Raw genomic sequence first — 12,500 nt, 5'->3', positions numbered from 1 at the left:
TCTGTTGTACCGCACGTCTGTTTTTTTCTGTTTTTTTTTTTGCGTGTGTGTAATTTGTGTCGTTTTTGCATGCTTGCTTTTGTGTGTGTTGTGTTTCTTTTTAAGTCGAGGTATTGAAGTTTTGTTCTGCATTTTGTCGGAATGTTTTGTTTTGATGTTTGTTTAGTCTCAAAACGGCGCACCCAGTTTGCTAGTTTGTTTTTTATTATTATTTTAGTGTTTTCGTATCCGTAAAGTAGTTTAGACTTTGATTTTGAAAGGTTCCCATTAGACGAGCATGTTATTTATAAAGCATTGTTTTGATTTGCATAAAATATCTTATGAATTTCACACTAAATGAGAATAAGGTATTTAGTTTGTAAAAAAAAAAAAACTAACCTAACCTTTATGAATTTTACACTAAATTTGGGATAAAGTGTTGAATTTATTAAAAAAAAAAAAAAAAGACATTTAAGAACTGAACGAAAAGAACAGTTTTATCAATTCCTCTCTTCCTTTTTTGACTTTTCCAGTTTTTCTCACAGCTCTAAACTTCTTAATAAAACTCTCAACCATCTGTTGTGATCCATATTCGATTTGACACAATCTCGCATCTTGCGAGGGAATGGATAAGAGAAGATATAAGAGAGAACGTAAGATCATCAGGTGGGCGTAGAGGTAATATAGGCGAGAGGGGAAGTTGGGGGGGTGGGTGGGGGTGGTCCGGGGTAACACTAGCCTCCTGGAGGTAAGAAGATTAAGGCGGTTTATTTAAAAATGATTCACTTTCCACCAGTGCAGTGCCTCTGCTGCTGCTGCTGCCGAGACCCCTTTAAAATTCAAGTGTTCTTTTTGGGGAAGGGGTTGGGGGGAGGGGGGGGGGCGATATCGCTTTATCGTAGTCGTTACGTTTAACGACCTCTTCACTCATGGTCTCAAAGTTTTATGAAACCTGTCGCAAGTCGCGATATCAAGGCTTGCGATCTGAAAGCACTTTCACGGCGGCGCCCCCGCGCGCGCGAGTCTTCCCCTCTGGAGGAGATCCTCCTGCCGGGGGAATTTTATTGCCACGTGGATTTTGGGGCAAAATTTGGAGGAATTTTAATGTTCCCGCATAGGGGATGACAGGCCTTTTGAGAGAGAGAGAGAGAGAGAGAGAGAGAGAGAGAGAGAGAGAGAGAGAGAGGTTTTATGGCTTGGGAGTTGGGAGCTCGACCTGTACAAATGTAATACACTTCTTGACATTTTAAATATTTCATAATGTGTTCTTGGTTTATACGAGTCAGCAGACTTCTGTTTCCCCACAGAAGTAGAGAAAGTGATTTGAATATTTTCTGTATTCGTCGTATGTTCACGTCCCTGCTCTTATATTTCCCTTGACAGAGAGAGAGAGAGAGAGAGAGAGAGAGAGAGAGAGAGAGAGAGAGAGAGAGAGAGAGAGACGTCCCTCTTATACTCTTATAGAGAGAGAGAGAGAGAGAGAGAGAGTCCCTACTCTTATAGAGAGAGAGAGAGAGAGACGAGAGAGAGAGAGAGAGAGAGAGAGAGAGAGAGAGAGAGAGAGAGAGAGAGAGAGAGATTTGATGGAAGAAAAAGGCACAAGCCAATCAAAGGCTTTGAGCAAGTTGTTCAGTGGACTCAATCGTTCAATCTCTTATATTTCCCTTGAGAGAGAGAGAGAGAGAGAGAGAGAGAGAGAGAGAGAGAGAGAGAGAGAGAGAGAGAGAGAGAGAGAGAGAGATTTGACGGAAGAAAAAAGTCACAAGCCAATCAAAGGCTTTGAGCAAGTAGTTCAGTGGACTCAATCGGTCACTTGATGGTTGAAAGGGAGAATCATTAGCTCAGAGGCTTTTGATCTGAAAGGAAGAAGAAGTATAAGCTGTTAGGCTACTTGAGGAGATTCCATGGGATCAGGGACTTGAGCCACATAATGGTGCCTATGGCGTTCAAGTTGGATTATTTTCTTTTCGTCCTTAACTTGGGAAGATTTAAGTATTTAGTAGATAAAGTTATTGGTAGTTTTATTGCTTATTTCTTGAAGAGCAGCCAAATAGCTTTATGGAAAGTGATCTCTCTGATGGAAGCCTTTTCAGATATTTCCAAATATTTAGATATTTATATATATATATATATATATATATATATATATATATATATATATATATATATATATACAGTATATATATATTATAAGACAAATAGGGATGACCTGTTTTTCTTCTCTTCATAGACTTCTTAATTTATTTGTAATCCTGTTCTTGACACCAATGTACCAGTTAGTACAGTCCTCTCTCTCTCTCTCTCTCTCTCTCTCTCTCTCTCTCATATCTCATAATTGTCATTTACTTCTATGGTAAGTCACTGCATGAAATAAAAAATTCTGGAGCGCCAAAATTTGATTAAAGACAAAACAAGAGTATTAAAGTATCAACTAAGCCAGTAAAAAATATTAACAGAACAGGATGATTTCAGAAATATAATGTAATTAAAGTTATTCGTCCTTGAGGGAAAATTAAGGAAAATTAAATAACTATTAGGAGCTAATGTAAACATACTAATTTGGGTTGGTGAAGCTGATATAATTGTTTGTATAATTTAAAGGTCATTGTCCTTTTGGGACCCCATAATTAGGCGAGAAACTCCCTTACAATTTTTTTTTAATATATCCTTCATTGAAAATTTGCCTGTGCAAATACCTTGCTTACAAAAAAGAGCAAAGTGACCGAAGAATGAAGCTGATAGACATAAATGATAATTTTTAAAAGGCAAAAAATTATCTGTGGTTCAGTATATCTTAATATGTGGTGTCAACAAACGTCTGTGTTGTTTTAGCAAAGGGCGAGTTCGAGATATGACTGGTAGATTGTGGACTTGCCAAAAAAAAAGGCTCATAGCTTAACAACTTTATGTAATAACATCAAGTTGTTAATCTACAAGTCGCTAACTCTCAACAAGTAGAATCTTCTTTGTGTTTGGTGACTGGTTTTGTGCATGTTGCAGTTCCTGATCTGGTAGATATCCGCTCTTACCTCAGAAGTAGCCCCCACCCCCACAAACGCGCGCGCGCGCGCATACGCACACACTTTTCTTCCCTTGCATACATCACCATGAATAAGGATTATTCTTTACTGTTGAGTGAAAATACCAAATTAAAGAAATGTAAATTCACAGCTTTAAACGAAGGTGAAATGTTAAAACTCTTGAATATGTTTTAGTAAGCTTTGATCAAGTCTTCTCTTGTGTCACAGGACGTTTATTTATTAAATTATTTATTAGCGAAGATCCTAATCTACATCACCAACATCACCCTTATGTCACTGGACGTTTATATACTCATTAATATATTCAGTTCATTTATTACTAAGGATCCTAATCTTCATCATTATCATCATCCCCATCAGCTGGGAACCTTTCATCAGGCTGTATATAAATCGGCAAGAGGTTCTCTCGCCTCCTTTTAGTTGAGATTGGGAGCATAGGTGGTCCTGGTCGAGCGAGTATTCTCCAGTTGCTCGCATATGCTTCTTCACTGGTCCTGCATGTTTGGTTTCACTTGTCGCATCAGGTTTCCTGTTTGTTTACCCCCGTTTGATTTGCTTGCGTATAAAAAAGATAACTGGTCGGTTGCAGGCAGCGGTTGCAGGAGGAATGCAGTGCTACTGAAAGTGTGACTTTACACTTTACCATTGTCACGGGGGTGGTGTGGAGTTTATTGAAAGGCTTGCGGTCTCAAATCTCATTCGGTGCCTTGAGAAAAGAGAGACTCTGTAAGAAATATTGAAGGCAGTTAAAGATATATATATATTTAGAGGTAATAACTTAAGAGATCAAATTGACAGGACAGAGACCTCAGCCAAACTTACGGTTTATCTCCCATTGTTAAAATCTTATAAAAGGAATGGGCTAGGTTACTACTATTTTATGATTTGACCTGCTTACATGTTCTCTTCTTTACTCAGTTGTTTAGGGCTATTACTGTTTTGTATTTTGACCTGCTTACTTCTTTAATCAATAGTTCATTTTCAAATCACGAATTACTTTTTCTCAAACGTTTGGCTTTCAGGTTTTTTTTTATACGGTTGGTCTCAGGCCTTTCAAAATTTTGTGGAAATGAACATTGAACGTTTGTATTTTCCAAAATATACTTTATAGTAACGCGATGAATTCATCTTTCGTTTAACAGGTTTGAAATTGTATATAATATATATATATATATATATATATATATATATATATATATATATATATATATATATATATATATATATATATATATATATATATACATATATATATATATATATATATATATATATATATATATATATATATATATATATATATATATATATATGTATGTATGTGTATGTATATATATGATTATATATATACAATAATATATATGTATATAATTAAATAATATATGTGTGTGTATACCTCTGTGTATGTATATATATATATATATATATATATATATATATATATATATATATATATATATATGTATGATTACATGCACAGTCCTCGTCAACGCTGAAAATTGCAGAAGACTCAGACTGACAAAGGCTCTCAGCTCCGCAATCCGGGTCGGATTAGGTCAGGGGTCTGCCGTCAGGAGATGGGCGGGAGCTGAACCCAATGTATGCCTCTACGGCCATTCCGATTTCTGGCGCCCATTCGTTCGTGAATTACGACCGGCTGAGTGGGCGTAGTGGGCGTCGACCATATAAGAGCAATTTGAATGCTACATTGTCTGCTGTGCCTCCTCGCCGGTGGCCTTATGTACTATATAGGAGACCGTGATGAACGACCATACAATTCCTTCTTCGTCTTAGTTTTGGAGAGGAGGTTACACTTTCACTCGTCGCCTAGAAGGTTGAGATATATATATATATATGTATATATATATATATTTATATATATATATATATATATATATATATATATATATATATATATATATATAACTTTATCGTTGTTCCTCAACCAAACTTGGGTGTAAGCTATTCTTAAGGTGTAGTGAATTCGCTTAATGGTATCAGTGACTTTAAATTTATTTGTGGGTGTTTATATATATGTATATATATACTGTATATATATAAACACCTACATATAAATCTAAAACCATAAATACCGTTTGATATCGAATTCACTACACCTTAAGAATAGCTTACGCCCAAGTTTGGTTGAGAAACAGCGATAAACAATGGACTTTCTCCACTCTACTATCATCCTATTTCGGACATAATATTTGTGAATATAAAAAATGTCACGCTTGCATGAATGATAAAAATTAATATATATACAGTATATGTGTGTGTGTGTGAATGCGCGTGCACCCTGTTGTTAAACAAATGCATCGACGTTCTTTAATGAAATCACGTACATCTTCCATAAGCCATCCACAAATTCAGTTATCTGTTAATGCAGCATCACATTTTCTAAAGTCAACAGGAAAAGCTGAGAAAACGACTTCTTCTCATTTTTTAAAGTTTCTCTTAACGTTTTTACACACTTCGGGCTTTCATTTATGCCATCTTCGAAATTTATTCGGTGACTTCTCTTCATTGCACATCATTTTCTAATTCTTTTTTTTTTTTATATATACTTTCAAAGTCGAGTCCTGTCAGGGCGGGGAGCGGCGAAGCCGCGGATCCATACTTTCTATGATAATCTGTCGTGCAACCTGATTTAATCTGGCCGTTGATAAATAGATCCCAATTCGAGAAGAAAGTCGTCGCTGGGTGGCGATAAAACTTTTTAAATGCCCCGGACCGGTAGTAGGCGAGTGACGTCAAACTTCGTTGTTTCTACACCGGCAGTTTCTTCTTCTTCTCACGTTTTCTTCATTTTCTTCTTCTTCTTCTTCTTCTGCTGGCAGTTTCTTCTTCTGCTTTTTTATTACTTTTGTCTTCTTCTTCTTGCAGTTCCTTCTTCTTCTTCTTCTTCTTCTTCTTCTTCTTCTTCTTCTGGTAGTCTGGCAGTTTCTACTTCTTCTTCTTCTTCTTCTTCTTCTTCTTCTTCTTCTTCTTCTTCTTCTTCTTCTTCTTTTGCTGGCAGTTTCTTCTTCTTCTTCTTCTTCTTCTTCTTCTTCTTCTTCTTCTTCTTCTTCTTCTGGCAGTTTCTTCCTCTTCTTCTTCTTCTTCCCATCACCAGAAGAAAGTTCCTCCTGCTATCTGGGTTATCCGAACGAGCGCGTTTTTCCGCGTATATTTTTCTAACATTTAATCGAATGCGTAATTTGAGTGCCGTCACTTCGCGTCGAGAAACCGGAGGAAGAAGAAGAAGAAGTTTAATGATCTTGCTCGGTTCGTCTGACGAGTCTCGGCTCGTTTTGAAGATCGAATATTTTCGAATATATTTGCCGGCATTTGTCGTTCGTCGTCTGCGTTTTCAGCATTAACTGCGCACGATTTGCGCGCTTACGCATGGACTGAGATTAAAATTGCGGTGGTCATGTTTAGTTCGGGCCTGTTTTTATCGATGAGTGGTCGCGAGTCTTATAACAGTTTTAGATTTGAGCCTCGTGAGGGAATATTTAAAAAGTTTTGGGAAATTGTCGACGTGGGACCTGATGCATTTTTCTCAGTGTACGAATCCGCTTTGGTATTAAAATCTTAGTAAATTTCCGTGCAACGGAGAGTACCGATTTTTTTTTTATTTTGTATGCCGATTTCAAAATCATATAAGTTTCTATAAAATGAAGTGTCTCGATTTTTTTTATCTTGTATGCCGGTTTTAAAATCATACTGAATTTCTGTACAACGGAGAGTATAGATTTTTTTTATTTTGTTTACCGAGTTTAAAATCATATTGAACTTCTATACAACGGAGAGAGTATCGTTTTTTTAATTTTATGCCGATTTTAAAATCTGTTAAGTTTCTATAAAACGAAGAGTATAGATATTTATTTTGTATGCCGATTTTAAAATCATATTAAATTTCTATAAAACGAAGTGTATAGATTTTTATTTTGTATGCCGATTTTAAAATCATACTGAATTTCTATACAACGAAGAGTATAGGTTTTTTTTATTTTGTTAACCAATTTTAAAATCACAGTGAATTTCTGTACAACGAACAGTATCGATTTTTTTAATTGTATGCTGATTTTAAAATCATATTAAGTTTCTATAAAACGAAGTGTATAGATTTTTATTTTGTATGCCGATTTTAAAATCATAGTAAATTTCTATATAACGAAGAGTATCGATTTTTTTTATTTTGCATGCCGACTTTAAAATCATAGTAAATTTCTATAAAACGAAGTGTATCGATTTTTTATGTATGTATTTTTATAACTTGCAATACGATAAGAATATACGCTTAGTTTATAAATGGGAGAAATCTTGAGTGGTCGCATGCAGTTTTAAAAGCTTTATCTCATAAAAGCTTCTTACGTCATTTTCTTATAAAATCTCCTTTTCTTTACTCACTATCTTTCGAAGGAAAACGACTTTTAATGAAGAGGAAATTTGATAGGGTGATACTTGTGATAACAGTCGTTATTTTCCAAATTTTCTCCGGTGGGTTCTTTGTATATCCGTTTACTTTCTCTCTCTCTCTCTCTCTCTCTCTCTCTCTCTCTCTCTCTCTCTCTCTCTCTCTTTGTAGATGTGAAGGACAGCTCATAGTTTGCAAAGACATCGGATTTAAAAAAAAAAAATAATTATACTTGATAAACCACGCACTTTGAATAGATAAGTAATCATTGATATATAATCACTGTTAAATAATCATTGCAGTCTTCATTAAGTTCCCCATATGTATTATTATCACCTTATCTATCAGTTCTAAATCAGTGCCTTGAAATGTAAAAAAAAATATGCTTGATAAACGCAAGCAATTTGAATAGATAAATAATCATTGATAGATAATCATTAACAAATAATCATTGCAGTCTTCATTAAGAACCCCATCTGTATTATTATCTTGTTATCTATCAGTTCTAAATCAATGCCTTGAAATGTAAAAAAATATAAATTATGCTTGATAAAAGCAAGCAATTTGAATACATAAATAATCATTGATAGATAATCATTGACAAATAATCACTGCAGTCTTCATTAAGTTCCCCATCTGTATTATTATCTTGTTATCTAACAGTTCTAAATCAATGCCTTGAAATGTAAAAAAAAAAAAAAAATATGCTTGATAAAAGCAAGCAAATTGAATAAATAATCATTGATAGTTAATCATTGACAAATATTATCTTGTTATCTATCAATTCTAAATCAATGCCTTGAAATGTAAAAAAAAAAATATGCGTGATAAAAGCAAGCAATTTGAATAAATAAATAATCATTGCAGTCTTCATTAAGACCCCCATCAGAATAATTATCTTCTTATCTATCAGTTCTGAATCAGTGCCTTGAAATCTTTTGGAGATTCATTTATAAAACTTGGGATGTATTCCGCGATGTTTCATGTGAAGATAGAGCATCATTACAACGTCCAGAACATGTATGCAGTGCGGTGTCCTTGTCGGGCGCTTGTTCTTGTCGCTTTTCTTATTTTTTTTTTTTTATTTGTTGTCCTTGCTTAGTATGCAAGTCGCGGTATCGGCGTTTTGTATCGGTGTATCCCTAACGCTTATGTTCTTTAATTGCCCGTTTTTTCCTGCAGGGTTTAATCTCATGGCAAGGGATGACAGGCGACAAGAGAGAGAGAGTCTCTCTCTCTCTCTCTCTCTCTCTCTCTCTCTCTCTCTCTCTCTCTCTCTCTCTCCTAGGAACAATGGAGAGACGGTTTTATATGGTAAAACCTCTGTATGATAGGAAGCCTATTTTAAGATGTTACTCTCTCTCTCTCTCTCTCTCTCTCTCTCTCTCTCTCTCTCTCTGTGTGTGTGTGTGTGTGTGTGTGGAACAATAGAGGATTAATTTGATATATGTTAAATCCGTTGTATATTGTAAATACCCATTTTAGCTCTCTCTCTCTCTCTCTCTCTCTCTCTCTCTCTCTCTCTCTCTCTCTCTCTCTCTCTCCAGAATAGTAGTGGGGCTGTTTAGTATGTTAAATCCATTGACTGTTGTAAACGCATGCCCTCTCTCTCTCTCTCTCTCTCTCTCTCTCTCTCTCTCTCTCTCTCTCTCTCTCTCTCTCTCTCTCTCTCTCTCCAGAATAGTAGTGGGGCTGTTTAGTATGTTAAATCCATTGACTGTTGTAAACGAATGCCCCCCCTCTCTCTCTCTCTCTCTCTCTCTCTCTCTCTCTAGACTCCGGTTATGTGTAAATTTTGAACGGTCTTAACAGGTACCAGATGTAGGGAAGCTGCATTGGAGAAACTTGCTTTGTTTCTTGCCCAGGTACTTTGCCATCATTACGAACGTAATTCTCAAACATAATTTATTCTGTTCTTGAACTTTGAAAACATCAGTTAAATGCATGTCACCCGGCAACGACGGATTGAAATACAACGGCAACGGCGATTGTGATGTGTCGAAAAACGCGGAAGTTAGGTGCCTTCAAACAAAGAGAAGTCACTGCGTGATATTATCGTAACCGAAGCTGCGTGTTTCATTTTGAATTTCTTCTGTTTTAATCAGGAAGCAATTTATTGAGTGTAAATTGGCTGGATGTCCATTTGCAAATAGCGTAGCGGCGTTGTCAGCGGATGCTGTGGGTGGTTTTCCATATTAATGAATGAACTTTGAATATTAATGAATGAACAGGTTGCTCTTCCTGTTGTATTGTGGTTCCCATTTTCGTATGCATCTCTTCCGCCCTCCATCTTGCCGGAGAATTCTCAGACGTTCAAGCAGCTTTATGGCGTCCATTAGTTAAGCCATGTCGTAAAGATAAGCTTTAGTTTCTGTATGAGGTCTGATTACGTATGTTTCTTGATGCCGATCCCTTCGTATTGACAGGAGTTCCGGTTGCTGCTCTTCCAAGTGTTGAACCTAATATATTTGTTCTACATATAAGTGAACTACTTACTATTTGACATTTCTGAACAGCTGTACAAACTGCCATCGATCCATTGATTAAGTCATAATTCCTGCAGTACAGAAAAATAAGCCATAACTCCTGCAGTTCAGCTAAGTAAGTCATAATTCGTGCAGTACAGCTAAGTAAGTCATAACGCCTGTAGTTCAGCAAAGTAAGTCATAACTCCTACAGTACACCTAAGTACTGCAGTACAATTAAGCAAGTCATAATTCCTGCAGTACAATTGAGTAAGTCATAATTCCTGCAGTACAATTAAGTCATAATTCCTGCAGTACAATTAAGTAAGTCATAATTCCTGCAGTACAATTAAGTAAGTCATAATTCCTGCAGTACAATTAAGTAAGCAATGATTCCTGCAGTACAGCTAAGCAAGCCATAACGCCTGCAGTACAGCTAAGTAAGCAATGATTCCTGCAGTACAGCTAAGTAAGTCTTAATTCCTGCAGTGCCACATCTAAAATGACACCGTTAGTTCAGCCAATTAAGACCCCTCCTAGGGGCACCGTGTGATGATGCTCGAAGTGGCGAAGCCACCTCAGGACTCAAAAAGAAGACACCTAACTGAAAGTGCCCACATGACACTTAACTGAAAGTGCTCAATTGATAGTTCGTAAAAAAAAAAAAAAAAAAAAAACTCAATCTAGAAGTTTAGAAGTCTGAAGTAAATAATATTGGTAAACTTTCCTCATGAGTCAGTCTTATGGCTTTTGTTAGTTTCCTGGTTTGTGAAGTTTTGACACTATAACTTTATGTATATAATATGTGCATGCATATCAGTGTTTGTATGCGTTTGTGATTGGTGCCTTATAAATATATGAACAGGGGTACGGAAGTATCTGAAATATATGGTTGCAACGCGTGTATAGTGTTGTTATGGGCCTTTTTGTCTTCATGTTAAGATTGGTACTGTATAAAAGATAGTAACTGACCTTTTTTTTTTTTTGTTACGTCACATTCACTGTTGTTTATATCGTGGTTTTCTTCCATTCTTCTACCGTTTATTTACCTTTCCGTATGCGTTCAATTATTATTCATATCGACGCTCCTTTATTAAGGGATCTTGGATGCTGTCAAAACCCACTTAAGGATCAACGTTCTGCTATTCATGATGCTCTCTCCTCTCTCTCTCTCTCTCTCTCTCTCTCTCTCTCTCTCTCTCTCTCTCTCTCTCTCTCTCTTCCTCTCTTTGTATATATTTCCGTATTAAGCTTGTGTTGTAAATTTGGTGTAAATTGCTAAGTGGTTTGTTTTTCCCAATTATCTCGATCATCCAAGTAAACTCAACCTATAGACGATTTGAATGACCATCCCTTAAAGATTCTAATATTCAGGAAAATCCCTTTCCCGTTCAAATGCGTGAGAGAATGTAATCACCGATTCTGATTCGTGAAAATTATTTTATGACGATTCTAATAATCGAGAGAATCTTTCGAAGATCCAAGTGCTAGAAAAAAATCCTTCGACGATTCTGAAGCTTCGAGAGGCCGCGAGGGGGGTCCTTATGAACGGAAGAATCCTTCGAAGATCCTAATTCTTCGGTGGTTCTTAAACTCGAGAGGTATTCGGTGGAAGTGGGTGGGCCGAAGCGAAGACCTGCATCTTAATAAGTTAGTCAGGTAGAGAAAAGAGAGAGAGAGAGAGAGAGAGAGAGAGAGAGAGAGAGAGAGAGAGAGAGAATATCATAGTAACCTGTGTCCTGAGGCTTGCCCTGAGAGGCGGGATGCTATGGACCAAATTGGATGTAATGTTTCTTTTTTTATATTCGTTAAATTCCCGAGATGTTTCTTTTTCTTTTTTTTTGTTTTTGTCCGTGTTCTGGTTTGTGTGTGTATTTGTTTTTTTTTTTATTGTCAATTTCTACTTATATCCCTCGGTTTTTGTATCATGTTATTTATTATTTTTCTTCCTTCCTCTTGTAATATTCCTTTAGAAACTTTCGTTGTCCGCAAGAATCTGGTTGCTTGGACTGTCTTATGTAAATTTTTTCATTATTATTATTATTATTATTATTATTATTATTATTATTATTATTATTATTATTATTATTATTATTATTATCAAGCATGATACAAAGCCATCAAGCTATCACCGAAGTTAAGTAAAAAGATTCACCACGAAAACAGTCATCGCTCTTTTACACAATAATCTTGTTCTGCGGTTGAAAGCATAAAAGATTTATTCATTTATTACTTAAATTCATGGTTTCATAGTGTTTAGGTTGGGATGCTACTGTCAGGAACCTTCGCTTATTTTTCATTAAATCACACTATTACGTATTGTGTATTAGCTTGAGAGTAATATATATATGTATATATAAATGTATACATATATATTGTACACACACACACCTATATATATATATATATATATATATATATATATATATATATATATATATATATATATATATATGTGTGTGTGTGTGTGTGTATGTATGTATGTATGTATGTATGTATGTATGTATGTATGTATGTATGTATGTATGTGTCCATCCTTCTCGTTTCACATTTACTTTTATTGCCATAATTAGTCACCTTTGAAACGCACAGAACAATCAAACTTAGCATTAT

At 35.7% G+C, this 12,500-nt stretch overlaps 1 protein-coding gene across 3 annotated transcripts in view; it reads left to right on the top strand.

Moving 5' to 3' along the window:
• Positions 1–12,500, top strand: part of grh (grainy head) — a 378,710-nt gene that overhangs the window by 72,540 nt on the left and 293,670 nt on the right. The gene's annotated exons all lie outside the window — the stretch shown is intronic.

This window comes from Macrobrachium rosenbergii, chromosome 10 (assembly GCF_040412425.1).
Source record: "Macrobrachium rosenbergii isolate ZJJX-2024 chromosome 10, ASM4041242v1, whole genome shotgun sequence".
NCBI classification, from domain to species: Eukaryota; Metazoa; Arthropoda; class Malacostraca; order Decapoda; family Palaemonidae; genus Macrobrachium; species Macrobrachium rosenbergii.
The sequence above is the reverse complement of the archived record's forward strand: the minus strand, read 5'-3'. Positions and strand labels throughout refer to the sequence as shown.